At 53.2% G+C, this 15,084-nt stretch overlaps 1 protein-coding gene across 1 annotated transcript in view; it reads left to right on the top strand.

Annotated features, from left to right (window-relative positions):
- LOC101730328 (coiled-coil domain-containing protein 77-like) overlaps positions 1–15,084 on the top strand; it is a gene marked incomplete at its 5' end in the record, with an annotated part of 135,632 nt that overhangs the window by 57,388 nt on the left and 63,160 nt on the right. The window lies entirely within an intron of this gene.

Below are 15,084 nucleotides of genomic sequence, written 5' to 3'. Positions count from 1 at the left end.
TATGAGGTTCAGGGAAATAAGCAGATCCCTATATGAGGTTCAGGGCAATAAGCAGATCCCTATATGAGGTTCCGGGTAAGAAGCAGATCTCTATATGAGGTTCCAGGTAAGAAGCAGATCTCTATATGAGGTTCAGAGTAAGAAGCAGATCTCTATATGAGGTTCAGAGTAAGAAGCAGATCTCTATATGAGGTTCAGGGTAGGAAGTAGATCTCTATATGAGGTTCAGGGTAAGAAGCAGATCCCTATATGAGGTTCAGGGTAGGAAGCAGATCTCTAAATGAGGTTCCGGGTAGGAAGCAGATCCCTAAATGAGGTTCCGGGTAAGAAGCAGATCTCTATATGAGGTTCAGAGTAAGAAGCAGATCTCTATATGAGGTTCCGGGTAGGAAGCAGATCTCTAAATGAGGTTCCGGGTAGGAAGCAGATCCCTAAATGAGGTTCCGGGTAAGAAGCAGATCTCTATATGAGGTTCAGAGTAAGAAGCAGATCTCTATATGAGGTTCAGAGTAAGAAGCAGATCCCTATTTGAGGTTCAGAGTAGGAAGCAGATCCCTAAATGAGGTTCAGGGTAAGAAGCAGATCCCTATATGAGGTTCAGGGTAAGAAGCAGATCTCTATATGAGGTTCAGGGTAGGAAGCAGATCCCTATATGAGGTTCAGAGTAAGAAGCAGATCCCTATATGAGGTTCAGAGTAAGAAGCAGATCTCTATATGAGGTTCAGAGTAGGAAGCGGATCCCTAAATGAGGTTCAGGGTAAGAAGCAGATCCCTATATGAGGTTCAGGGTAGGAAGCAGATCCCTATATGAGGTTCAGGGTAGGAAGCAGATCCCTATATGAGGTTCAGGGTAAGAAGCAGATCCCTATATGAGGTTCAGGGTAAGAAGCAGATCCCTATATGAGGTTCAGGGTAGGAAGCAGATCCCTATATGAGGTTCAGGGTAGGAAGCAGATCCCTATATGAGGTTCAGGGTAGGAAGCAGATCTCTATATGAGGTTCCGGATAAGAAGCAGATCTCGGAATGAATGGATTTTCCCTGCAGATTCTCCTCTTCTTGCTGTACTCGCCCCCATACACTCTGCCTGGTACTTCTCACTCCTTAGCTCTCTGCCTCATTCCCTTCCCTCTCTCTGTATTCAGGGGATTCCTCTCTCGCTCCGTTCCCTCCTCCTGCTCTGCAGTAATACCCCCCCCCCCCGTTGTACCTCCCTCATTCTCTCCTGCTGTCATCTCCCCGCTACGCTCCTTCTACATCCCCATTCCTCCCTCTCAGTCCCCCCCAAATCTCCCCTCTCCCCAGTAGCTGCTTCTTTCATTCCCCCGGACCCCCTGTGTCTGGCAGCCACCGAGCCTTAAATCTAGCCCCCCCCCCATAAAGCTCTGCTCATACAATGGCAACCCACTCGGGTGCTATTAAAGTAAATAGGAATTAGGTTTATGGCAAACGCAGATTTGTCTCTTTTCTGGGGAAGGAGAGAAGCCGCGGGGCATTGTGTGTAGTCAGGCAAGATGCATCAAGTGAAGAGGCTTTCACAGTAGGATATTGTGTATAAAAAGACAAGTAGGTGTATTATAATGGCTGCATAATGTATATAGCAGGGATCCCCAACCTTTTGTACTTGTGAGCCAAATGCAGGTATAAAAAGTGCTGGGGATGCCAAATAAGGGCTGTGATTGGCTAATTATAAGGGTTGTGATTGGCTAATTATAAGGGCTGTGATTGGCTAATTATAAGGGCTGTGATTGGCTAATTAGTAACCCCATTGGGACTGCTGGCCTGCAGGAGGCTTTGGGGTAAAACTGTGTCTCTGGGCTTCCAAAACTTGAAAAATATATACCTGAACCATTGGACTGTAACTGTGTCATAATGTGTATAGTAAGGCAAGATGGTATGAGGGGTAGGAGCAGTAACTGGCAATACTGTGTGTAGTAAGGCAAGATGGTATGAGGGGTAGGAGCAGTAACTGGCAATACTGTGTGTAGTAAGGCAAGATGGTATGAGGGGTAGGAGCAGTAACTGGCAATACTGTGTGTAGTAAGGCAAGATTGTATGAGGGATAGGAGCAGTAACTGGCAATACTGTGTGTAGTAAGGCAAGATGGTATGAGGGGTAGGAGCAGTAACTGGCAATACTGTGTGTAGTAAGGCACGATGGTATGAGGGGTAGGAGCAGTAACTGGAAATACTGTGTGTAGTAAGGCAAGATGGTAGGAGCAGTAACTGGCAATACTGTGTGTAGTAAGGCACGATGGTATGAGGGGTAGGAGCAGTAACTGGCAATACTGTGTGTACTAAGGCACAATGGTATGAGGGGCAGGAGCAGTAACTGGCAATACTGTGTGTAGTAAGGCAAGATGGTATGAGGGGTAGGAGCAGTAACTGCAATACTGTGTGTAGTAAGGCAAGATGGTATGAGGGGTAGGAGCAGTAACTGGCAATACTGTGTGTACTAAGGCACAATGGTATGAGGGGTAGGAGCAGTAACTGGCAATACTGTGTGTACTAAGGCACAATGGTATGAGGGGCAGGAGCAGTAACTGGCAATACTGTGTGTAGTAAGGCAAGATGGTATGAGGGGTAGGAGCAGTAACTGGCAATACTGTGTGTAGTAAGGCACGATGGTATGAGGGGTAGGAGCAGTAACTGGCAATACTGTGTGTACTAAGGCACAATGGTATGAGGGGCAGGAGCAGTAACTGGCAATACTGTGTGTAGTAAGGCAAGATGGTATGAGGGGTAGGAGCAGTAACTGCAATACTGTGTGTAGTAAGGCAAGATGGTATGAGGGGTAGGAGCAGTAACTGGCAATACTGTGTGTAGTAAGGCAAGATGGTATGAGGGGTAGGAGCAGTAACTGGCAATACTGTGTGTAGTAAGGCACGATGGTATGAGGGGTAGGAGCAGTAACTGGCAATACTGTGTGTAGTAAGGCACGATGGTATGAGGGGTAGGAGCAGTAACTGGCAATACTGTGTGTAGTAAGGCAAGATGGTATGAGGGGTAGGAACAGTAACTGGCAATACTGTGTGTAGTAAGGCACAATGGTATGAGGGGTAGGAGCAGTAACTGGCAATACTGTGTGTAGTAAGGCAAGATGGTATGAGGGGTAGGAGCATTAACTGGCAATACTGTGTGTAGTAAGGCAAGATGGTATGAGGGGTAGGAGCATTAACTGGCTGTGTGTAGTAAGGCCATTATTTCTGGCAGTAGAAGGGTTAATCTACCAACATGGGGATGAGAAAGGGATTTAGTGCAGCTCTGTGGCCCTGGGGTGAGAGTGTTGATGGGCAGAGGGTGGGTTACAGTGAGGCTATAATAAGCCCACCCTTGGCCGGCGCTGACCGTGGAGTCGGAAACTTGCAGAAATATTTGGCTGGAGGGACAGACAGGTTCCCACGCTTCCCACGTCTCTTAGAATAACCCTCTGACTATAAACAGCCAACTGCATCTGTATGTCTGCCTGCTGGCTGGCGGGCCCCCGGCAACCATGTGCCCTCTGGGAACAAACTGCCCCAAACCAGGCAAGCACCACTCCCAGCACCCTCATGGGAACCAGGGAGTTATTTTTTCTTTAGCGCATCACATGACCTGGGGTGGGGGGTGGAATCTGAGCACTTATGGCCCTGCCTCAGATCTGAGCCTGGATTTTCTAAGAACAATATTAACATTTTATAATTGACACAACCAATGACATCGCATAAAATCTATGACCTCACCGACATTGTAATGACGCCGATACAATGGACCAATAGGCTATTTTACAGCTTTTACCCCAATATGCCCCTCCTTTATAAAATACACAAATCCAGGGTCCTTTCCTTTTCAGAGTGACATAGTAACATAGTAAGTTAGGTTGAAAAAGGCATAAGTCCATCAAGTTCATCAAGGCGCCCCCCCCATTCCCTGGCACCCATTGTCCTTATTCAATGCCCGGTGCAGTCTATGTAGTTTACCACCCATGTACCTGCTCAGGTTGGCATAAGTGTTACCCGGGTGTCTAGCGAAGTGGTTAGGCCTTCCTAGTGTAGCATAGGCCTCGCACATGTGCAGTCTTTGGAGCTCTTGAGAAGCTTGAGGGCCACAAGAAGTCCTCCCTTTGGCCCGTGCTCCTCCAGTTGATCATCCCAAACCCGATTGTAACATATTTGATGTTCTTCTAGACCCCCTTTTGGTTACAAATGTTTACAAACCTTTCCGCTCATGGGGAAAATTGAATGCTGCTATGCAATTGGTCTGCTTTGGAAGCCCAACACCTTTTTAGTGGCACAAATGATGGTACAAGTAAGGGACAGAGATACTTCTGGAAGGTCCATTAGGCTTCCGTTGGGCTGGAGACTGATTTCCTGCCCTAGAAATGATTGGAACTGAGGAAAAGGGGGGCCCTTACCACATACTGAATATCAATGGGCCTCAAACCACTACCATACCTCAAGTCTGCTTCAGCTTAACTGTGGGTTCTAGACCAGTGGTTCTCAACCTCCCTAATGCCGCGACCCTTTAATACAGTTCCTCATGTTGTGGTGACCCCCAACCATAAAATTATTCCTAAGACCATCGGGAATATGTGTTTTATGGTATTAGGCCACCCCTGTGAAAGTGTAATTCCACCCCCAAGGGGGTCCCGACCCACAGGTTGTGACCCGCTGCTGTAGACGGTGATCAGTAGAAAGCTCCCTGGGCTTCACATAGTAGTTGTCATGGAGTTGGGATCAAAGGTAATTGGTACCAGAGGTGGCCGGTTCAGCACAGTCCTCGGCCCGGTGGTTGTGGACCTCTGTTCTATGTCACAGCTTGTCACCTTACGATGCCCTGGGGCAACTCTCCAGGGGTTGGCATCCTGCTGTTGTTGGGCACCACACTCCTCACTGAGCCCTGCAGCTCCTTGTACCTCTGCAGGATCATTGTCCTATTAGGAGAGTTTCCCAGAAGGGAGATATTGTGGGGTTTATTCGGTTGGTGCAGGTTGCTGGGTAGATCTGGTGCCTCTGGGATGGAATCAAGCATTGAAGGACCAAATCCATCTATGGACCTCTGTTTAGCGTTCCTGCCCAGGAGCAAAGCAGAAAGTTAATATATACCTGTATTAAACGCTACCAATGGGCAACTGGGTAAACACATGGGCAATTCGGTATATAGTAACCGGTTGGTTTATCCCACACGGTGTTTATACCAGAAGGTGTAATGGCTTGAAGGCCTCTGCTAGCAGCAGAATAGTCAGTCACCCATGTGATATTAAAGGGGAAATGAACCTCCCATGACAGTGCTTCACAAACTCATTGTCTAAAGCAGTGATCCCCAACCAGTGGCTCCGGGCAACATGTTGCTCCCCAACCCCTTGGATGTTGCTCTCAGCGCCCCCAAACCAGGGAGTTATTTTTGAATTCCTGACTTGGGGGCAAGTTTTGGTTGAATAAAAACAAGATTTCCTACCAAATAAAGCCCCCTGTAAGCTGATAGGGTGCATAGAGGCTGCCTAATAGCCAATCACAGCCCTTTTTTGGCCCTCCATGAACTGTTATGGTGCTTGTGTTGCTCTCCAAGTCTTTTAACATTTGACTGTGGCTCACGAGTAAGAAAGGTTGGGGGTCCCTTGACTAAAGTATGATGGGAGAGTAATCTCCCTATGTTAAATAAAGATGTAGCAATGGTAGGGAGTATTCTTATTGGATGATTATCTTGTATATGTAATTTGTTTTGCAATACCTATGTGGCAGAGCTAGGGGGCATAAAGAGTCCAATGTAGGTATGCTGTAATGCGTATATAAAGGGTGGAGTGCTGGTCATATCTTCCCTAATAAAGGTGCCCTATACACGGGCCGATTGTAGCTGCCAATATGGGCCCCTTAGACCGACTTGGCAGCTTATCGGCCCGTGTATGGGCACTAACGACGGGTAGGTTAGAAAATCTAGTTGGATCGGGGACCGCATTGGCTCGTTGATGCGGTCCCCGGACCGACATTGCCTATACCCGTCGTTATAATTGGATCTTTGGCCCCAGGGCCAAATGACCAAATTAGCCTGGATTCTCCCGATAGGTGGGTATATCGGGAGAAGATCCGCTCACTTGGTTGCATTGCCATGCGAGCGGATCTGAAGGTGTATGGGGACCTTAAGTAGGATCAGAGACAGCTCAGATTGGGGACAGTTGTAAGCTCTTAGTACCTCTACCATCTCTTCCCAAAGACAGTGCTAGTGCTTTAACCCTCACCTCTTAGGTGGAATGATGTTTCCTTGAGTAACCATAGGGGGCACTCTAGACTGGGTGAGCAGTCTCAGCCTTGGAGATCCCCTCTCTCGTTTCCAGGAGCTGCGGCACAGTACAAACTTCTGCCATGTGTTGTCCTCCATTCGGGAGGGAGACGGTATTGGACCTGTGGGCGAGGCACCCCGGGGGGTGTCGGTTAGCTGCCTCCACACAGCACTGTCGTAGGGTTTGTCGGGGGCGCAGTGGCAAGAGCGGGGGCAGTCGACTGATTTCCAGCCACAGTAGGTACCCGGGGGTGGGACAGATAGATACGTTGGTCTTTGAGGGGGGCTGCACTTTTCTCAGCATGTCCATCTTGGCCTCTGTGATGGAAGGACTTTGTTGAAGAATCCTGTGTTGGCCACGAGGGGTGAAACCAGTATAATGGACAGTAGGGTCCGGCAGCAGAGGCTCCGGAGATGAAGGACGTGCCATGACTAGGGTAGAAGGGTCCAACGTGAGCCTGGCAAGAGAAAACTAAGCTTATGTAACATTTCCTTAGGTAATATGGGGATCATGATGGTCCTTAGAGCATGGGTAGCTAGAGGATTGCACTGTGTTTCTCCCATTATACCCCCTGCTCTCCAATGTAGGCGGCCCATCAGAATTACACATGCAGGGAGATTCTCCAATCAGATTAGCTCTACTTCAGCCATCTTGCTGCTATCTAACCTAGGGAGATCAGTGTTGAATATTGGCTTGCTCTGAATTTACCTTGGGAAATCAGAGGGGCAGATATTGTGCTTTTTGGGTGCCCAGTGATAGAAAATATGTATTTAATGCCTCCAGAACTGATCCCTTGAACAAAGACCAAGGAGCACACAAAGCAAGCAGAATTCTTATTGGATTCCTCTGCTGTGAGAGTTTAAAAAATATGTTGGGGGGCTGTTTGTGTCTCTGGGTACTGGGAATGCCAGGGGGGCTGTAAGGTTCCAGAGACAGTTACTATTTATTGGGCTGGGGGGGGGGCTGTTTGTGCCTCTGGGTACTGGGAATGCCAGGGGGGCTGTAAGGTGCCACAGACAGTCACTATTTATTGGGCTGGGGGGGCTGTTTGTGCCTCTGGGTACTGGGAATGCCAGGGGGGCTGTAAGAAGCCACAGACAGTCACTTTTTATTGGGATGGGGGGGCTGTTTGTGCCTCTGGGTACTGGGAATGCCAGGGGGGCTTTAAGTTGCTACAGACAGTCACTTTTTATTGGGCTGGGGGGGCTGTTTGTGCCTCTGGGTACTGGGAATGCCAGGGGGGCTTTAAGTTGCTACAGACAGTCACTTTTTATTGGGCTGGGGGGGCTGTTTGTGCCTCTGGGTACTGGGAATGCCAGGGGGGCTGTAAGGTGCCACAGACAGTCACTATTTATTGGGCTGGGGGGGGCTGTTTGTGCCTCTGGGTACTGGGAATGCCAGGGGGGCTTTAAGTTGCTACAGACAGTCACTTTTTATTGGGCTGGGGGGGGCTGTTTGTGCCTCTGGGTACTGGGAATGCCAGGGGGGCTGTAAGGTGCCACAGACAGTCACTATTTATTGGGCTGGGGGGGCTGTTTGTGCCTCTGGGTACTGGGAATGCCAGGGGGGGCTTTAAGTTGCTACAGACAGTCACTTTTTATTGGGCTGGGGGGGGCTGTTTGTGCCTCTGGGTACTGGGAATGCCAGGGGGGCTGTAAGGTGCCACAGACAGTCACTATTTATTGGGCTGGGGGGGGGCTGTTTGTGCCTCTGGGTACTGGGAATGCCAGGGGGGCTGTAAGGTGCCACAGACAGTCACTATTTATTGGGCTGGGGGGGGCTGTTTGTGCCTCTGGGTACTGGGAATGCCAGGGGGGCTGTAAGGTGCCACAGACAGTCACTATTTATTGGGCTGGGGGGGCTGTTTGTGCCTCTGGGTACTGGGAATGCCAGGGGGGCTGTAAGGTGCCACAGACAGTCACTATTTATTGGGCTGGGGGGGCTGTTTGTGCCTCTGGGTACTGGGAATGCCAGGGGGGCTGTAAGGTGCCACAGACAGTCACTATTTATTGGGCTGGGGGGGCTGTTTGTGCCTCTGGGTACTGGGAATGCCAGGGGGGCTGTAAGGTGCCACAGACAGTCACTATTTATTGGGCTGGGGGGGGCTGTTTGTGCCTCTGGGTACTGGGAATGCCAGGGGGGCTGTAAGGTGCCACAGACAGTCACTATTTATTGGGCTGGGGGGGGCTGTTTGTGCCTCTGGGTACTGGGAATGCCAGGGGGGCTGTAAGGTGCCACAGACAGTCACTATTTATTGGGCTGGGGGGGGCTGTTTGTGCCTCTGGGTACTGGGAATGCCAGGGGGGCTGTAAGGTGCCACAGACAGTCACTATTTATTGGGCTGGGGGGGGCTGTTTGTGCCTCTGGGTACTGGGAATGCCAGGGGGGCTGTAAGGTGCCACAGACAGTCACTATTTATTGGGCTGGGGGGGGCTGTTTGTGCCTCTGGGTACTGGGAATGCCAGGGGGGCTGTAAGGTGCCACAGACAGTCACTATTTATTGGGCTGGGGGGGCTGTTTGTGCCTCTGGGTACTGGGAATGCCAGGGGGGCTGTAAGGTGCCACAGACAGTCACTATTTATTGGGCTGGGGGGGGCTGTTTGTGCCTCTGGGTACTGGGAATGCCAGGGGGGCTGTAAGGTGCCACAGACAGTCACTATTTATTGGGCTGGGGGGGCTGTTTGTGCCTCTGGGTACTGGGAATGCCAGGGGGGCTGTAAGGTGCCACAGACAGTCACTATTTATTGGGCTGGGGGGGCTGTTTGTGCCTCTGGGTACTGGGAATGCCAGGGGGGCTGTAAGGTGCCACAGACAGTCACTATTTATTGGGCTGGGGGGGCTGTTTGTGCCTCTGGGTACTGGGAATGCCAGGGGGGCTGTAAGGTGCCACAGACAGTCACTATTTATTGGGCTGGGGGGGGCTGTTTGTGCCTCTGGGTACTGGGAATGCCAGGGGGGCTGTAAGGTGCCACAGACAGTCACTATTTATTGGGCTGGGGGGGGCTGTTTGTGCCTCTGGGTACTGGGAATGCCAGGGGGGCTGTAAGGTGCCACAGACAGTCACTATTTATTGGGCTGGGGGGGGCTGTTTGTGCCTCTGGGTACTGGGAATGCCAGGGGGGCTGTAAGGTGCCACAGACAGTCACTATTTATTGGGCTGGGGGGGGCTGTTTGTGCCTCTGGGTACTGGGAATGCCAGGGGGGCTGTAAGGTGCCACAGACAGTCACTATTTATTGGGCTGGGGGGGCTGTTTGTGCCTCTGGGTACTGGGAATGCCAGGGGGGCTGTAAGGTGCCACAGACAGTCACTATTTATTGGGCTGGGGGGGGCTGTTTGTGCCTCTGGGTACTGGGAATGCCAGGGGGGCTGTAAGGTGCCACAGACAGTCACTATTTATTGGGCTGGGGGGGGCTGTTTGTGCCTCTGGGTACTGGGAATGCCAGGGGGGCTGTAAGTTGCCACAGACAGTCACTATTTATTGGGCTGGGGGGGCTGTTTGTGCCTCTGGGTACTGGGAATGCCAGGGGGGCTGTAAGGTGCCACAGACAGTCACTATTTATTGGGCTGGGGGGGGCTGTTTGTGCCTCTGGGTACTGGGAATGCCAGGGGGGCTGTAAGGTGCCACAGACAGTCACTATTTATTGGGCTGGGGGGGGCTGTTTGTGCCTCTGGGTACTGGGAATGCCAGGGGGGCTGTAAGGTGCCACAGACAGTCACTATTTATTGGGCTGGGGGGGCTGTTTGTGCCTCTGGGTACTGGGAATGCCAGGGGGGCTGTAAGGTGCCACAGACAGTCACTATTTATTGGGCTGGGGGGGCTGTTTGTGCCTCTGGGTACTGGGAATGCCAGGGGGGCTGTAAGGTGCCACAGACAGTCACTATTTATTGGGCTGGGGGGGCTGTTTGTGCCTCTGGGTACTGGGAATGCCAGGGGGGCTGTAAGGTGCCACAGACAGTCACTATTTATTGGGCTGGGGGGGCTGTTTGTGCCTCTGGGTACTGGGAATGCCAGGGGGGCTGTAAGGTGCCACAGACAGTCACTATTTATTGGGCTGGGGGGGGCTGTTTGTGCCTCTGGGTACTGGGAATGCCAGGGGGGCTGTAAGGTGCCACAGACAGTCACTATTTATTGGGCTGGGGGGGCTGTTTGTGCCTCTGGGTACTGGGAATGCCAGGGGGGCTGTAAGGTGCCACAGACAGTCACTATTTATTGGGCTGGGGGGGGCTGTTTGTGCCTCTGGGTACTGGGAATGCCAGGGGGGCTGTAAGGTGCCACAGACAGTCACTATTTATTGGGCTGGGGGGGCTGTTTGTGCCTCTGGGTACTGGGAATGCCAGGGGGGCTGTAAGGTGCCACAGACAGTCACTATTTATTGGGCTGGGGGGGGCTGTTTGTGCCTCTGGGTACTGGGAATGCCAGGGGGGCTGTAAGGTGCCACAGACAGTCACTATTTATTGGGCTGGGGGGGCTGTTTGTGCCTCTGGGTACTGGGAATGCCAGGGGGGCTGTAAGGTGCCACAGACAGTCACTATTTATTGGGCTGGGGGGGCTGTTTGTGCCTCTGGGTACTGGGAATGCCAGGGGGGCTGTAAGGTGCCACAGACAGTCACTATTTATTGGGCTGGGGGGGGCTGTTTGTGCCTCTGGGTACTGGGAATGCCAGGGGGGCTGTAAGGTGCCACAGACAGTCACTATTTATTGGGCTGGGGGGGCTGTTTGTGCCTCTGGGTACTGGGAATGCCAGGGGGGCTGTAAGGTGCCACAGACAGTCACTATTTATTGGGCTGGGGGGGCTGTTTGTGCCTCTGGGTACTGGGAATGCCAGGGGGGCTGTAAGGTGCCACAGACAGTCACTATTTATTGGGCTGGGGGGGGCTGTTTGTGCCTCTGGGTACTGGGAATGCCAGGGGGGCTGTAAGGTGCCACAGACAGTCACTATTTATTGGGCTGGGGGGGCTGTTTGTGCCTCTGGGTACTGGGAATGCCAGGGGGGCTGTAAGGTGCCACAGACAGTCACTATTTATTGGGCTGGGGGGGGCTGTTTGTGCCTCTGGGTACTGGGAATGCCAGGGGGGCTGTAAGGTGCCACAGACAGTCACTATTTATTGGGCTGGGGGGGCTGTTTGTGCCTCTGGGTACTGGGAATGCCAGGGGGGCTGTAAGGTGCCACAGACAGTCACTATTTATTGGGCTGGGGGGGGCTGTTTGTGCCTCTGGGTACTGGGAATGCCAGGGGGGCTGTAAGGTGCCACAGACAGTCACTATTTATTGGGCTGGGGGGGCTGTTTGTGCCTCTGGGTACTGGGAATGCCAGGGGGGCTGTAAGGTGCCACAGACAGTCACTATTTATTGGGCTGGGGGGGGCTGTTTGTGCCTCTGGGTACTGGGAATGCCAGGGGGGCTGTAAGGTGCCACAGACAGTCACTATTTATTGGGCTGGGGGGGCTGTTTGTGCCTCTGGGTACTGGGAATGCCAGGGGGGCTGTAAGGTGCCACAGACAGTCACTATTTATTGGGCTGGGGGGGGCTGTTTGTGCCTCTGGGTACTGGGAATGCCAGGGGGGCTGTAAGGTGCCACAGACAGTCACTATTTATTGGGCTGGGGGGGCTGTTTGTGCCTCTGGGTACTGGGAATGCCAGGGGGGCTGTAAGGTGCCACAGACAGTCACTATTTATTGGGCTGGGGGGGCTGTTTGTGCCTCTGGGTACTGGGAATGCCAGGGGGGCTGTAAGGTGCCACAGACAGTCACTATTTATTGGGCTGGGGGGGCTGTTTGTGCCTCTGGGTACTGGGAATGCCAGGGGGGCTGTAAGGTGCCACAGACAGTCACTATTTATTGGGCTGGGGGGGCTGTTTGTGCCTCTGGGTACTGGGAATGCCAGGGGGGCTGTAAGGTGCCACAGACAGTCACTATTTATTGGGCTGGGGGGGCTGTTTGTGCCTCTGGGTACTGGGAATGCCAGGGGGGCTGTAAGGTGCCACAGACAGTCACTATTTATTGGGCTGGGGGGGCTGTTTGTGCCTCTGGGTACTGGGAATGCCAGGGGGGCTGTAAGGTGCCACAGACAGTCACTATTTATTGGGCTGGGGGGGCTGTTTGTGCCTCTGGGTACTGGGAATGCCAGGGGGGCTGTAAGGTGCCACAGACAGTCACTATTTATTGGGCTGGGGGGGCTGTTTGTGCCTCTGGGTACTGGGAATGCCAGGGGGGCTGTAAGGTGCCACAGACAGTCACTATTTATTGGGCTGGGGGGGGCTGTTTGTGCCTCTGGGTACTGGGAATGCCAGGGGGGCTGTAAGGTGCCACAGACAGTCACTATTTATTGGGCTGGGGGGGGGGCTGTTTGTGCCTCTGGGTACTGGGAATGCCAGGGGGGCTGTAAGGTGCCACAGACAGTCACTATTTATTGGGCTGGGGGGGGGCTGTTTGTGCCTCTGGGTACTGGGAATGCCAGGGGGGCTGTAAGGTGCCACAGACAGTCACTATTTATTGGGCTGGGGGGGGCTGTTTGTGCCTCTGGGTACTGGGAATGCCAGGGGGGCTGTAAGGTGCCACAGACAGTCACTATTTATTGGGCTGGGGGGGCTGTTTGTGCCTCTGGGTACTGGGAATGCCAGGGGGCTGTAAGGTGCCACAGACAGTCACTATTTATTGGGCTGGGGGGGGCTGTTTGTGCCTCTGGGTACTGGGAATGCCAGGGGGGCTGTAAGGTGCCACAGACAGTCACTATTTATTGGGCTGGGGGGGGCTGTTTGTGCCTCTGGGTACTGGGAATGCCAGGGGGGCTGTAAGGTGCCACAGACAGTCACTATTTATTGGGCTGGGGGGGGCTGTTTGTGCCTCTGGGTACTGGGAATGCCAGGGGGGCTGTAAGTTGCCACAGACAGTCACTTTTTATTGGGCTGGGGGGGCTGTTTGTGCCTCTGGGTACTGGGAATGCCAGGGGGGCTGTAAGGTGCCACAGACAGTCACTATTTATTGGGCTGGGGGGGGCTGTTTGTGCCTCTGGGTACTGGGAATGCCAGGGGGGCTGTAAGGTGCCACAGACAGTCACTATTTATTGGGCTGGGGGGGGCTGTTTGTGCCTCTGGGTACTGGGAATGCCAGGGGGGCTGTAAGGTGCCACAGACAGTCACTATTTATTGGGCTGGGGGGGGCTGTTTGTGCCTCTGGGTACTGGGAATGCCAGGGGGGCTGTAAGGTGCCACAGACAGTCACTATTTATTGGGCTGGGGGGGCTGTTTGTGCCTCTGGGTACTGGGAATGCCAGGGGGGCTGTAAGGTGCCACAGACAGTCACTATTTATTGGGCTGGGGGGGGCTGTTTGTGCCTCTGGGTACTGGGAATGCCAGGGGGGCTGTAAGGTGCCACAGACAGTCACTATTTATTGGGCTGGGGGGGCTGTTTGTGCCTCTGGGTACTGGGAATGCCAGGGGGGCTGTAAGGTGCCACAGACAGTCACTATTTATTGGGCTGGGGGGGCTGTTTGTGCCTCTGGGTACTGGGAATGCCAGGGGGGCTGTAAGGTGCCACAGACAGTCACTATTTATTGGGCTGGGGGGGCTGTTTGTGCCTCTGGGTACTGGGAATGCCAGGGGGCTGTAAGGTGCCACAGACAGTCACTATTTATTGGGCTGGGGGGGCTGTTTGTGCCTCTGGGTACTGGGAATGCCAGGGGGGCTGTAAGGTGCCACAGACAGTCACTATTTATTGGGCTGGGGGGGCTGTTTGTGCCTCTGGGTACTGGGAATGCCAGGGGGGCTGTAAGGTGCCACAGACAGTCACTATTTATTGGGCTGGGGGGGGCTGTTTGTGCCTCTGGGTACTGGGAATGCCAGGGGGGCTGTAAGGTGCCACAGACAGTCACTATTTATTGGGCTGGGGGGGGCTGTTTGTGCCTCTGGGTACTGGGAATGCCAGGGGGGCTGTAAGGTGCCACAGACAGTCACTATTTATTGGGCTGGGGGGGCTGTTTGTGCCTCTGGGTACTGGAATCCAGGGGGGGCCTGTAAGGTGGCCACAAGACAGTCACTATTTTATTGGGCTGGGGGGGGCTGTTTGTGCCTCTAGGTACACTTGAATGCCAGGGGGGCTGTAAGGTGGCCCACAGACAGTCCAGTATTTATTGGGCCTGGGGGGGATGTTTGTTCCTCTGGGTATCTGGAATGCCCAGGGGGGCTTTAAGTTGCTACCGACAGTCACTTTTTATTGGGCTGGGGGGCTGTTTGTGCCTCTGGGTACTGGGAATGCCAGGGGGGCTGTAAGGTTGCCACTAGACAGTCACCTATTTAATTGGGCTTGGGGGGGCTGTTTTGTGCCGTCTGGGTACTGGGAATCCAGGGGGGCTGTAAGGTGCCACAGACAGTCCACTAATTTATTGGGCTGGAGGGGGCTGTTTTTGTGCCTCTGGTACTGGGAAAATGCCAGGGGGGCATTGTAAAGGCCACATACAGTCACTATTTATTGGGCTGGGGGGGGCTGTTTGTGGCCTCTGGTACTTGGGAATGCCAGGGGGGCTGTAAATGTGCCACAGAACAGTCACTATTTAATTGGGCTGGGGGGGCTGTTTGTGCCTCTGGGTACTGGGGAATGCCAGGGGGGCTGGTAGGTTCCACATAGTCACTCATTTATTGCGGCTGGGGGGGGGCTGTTTGGTGCCTCTGGGTACTGGGGAATGCCAGGGGGGCTTGTAAGGTGCCACAGGCAGTCACTATTTATTGAGGGCTGGGGGGGGCTGTCTTGTGCCTCTGGGTACCTGGGATGCCAGGGGGGCTGTAAGGTGCCAACAGACAGTCACTATCTTATTGGGTCCTGGGGGTGCCTGTTT

This window comes from Xenopus tropicalis, chromosome 8 (assembly GCF_000004195.4).
Source record: "Xenopus tropicalis strain Nigerian chromosome 8, UCB_Xtro_10.0, whole genome shotgun sequence".
Classification (NCBI taxonomy): Eukaryota; Metazoa; Chordata; class Amphibia; order Anura; family Pipidae; genus Xenopus; species Xenopus tropicalis.
Note: the sequence above shows the minus strand (reverse complement) of the source record. Positions and strands in the feature narration are given on the sequence as shown.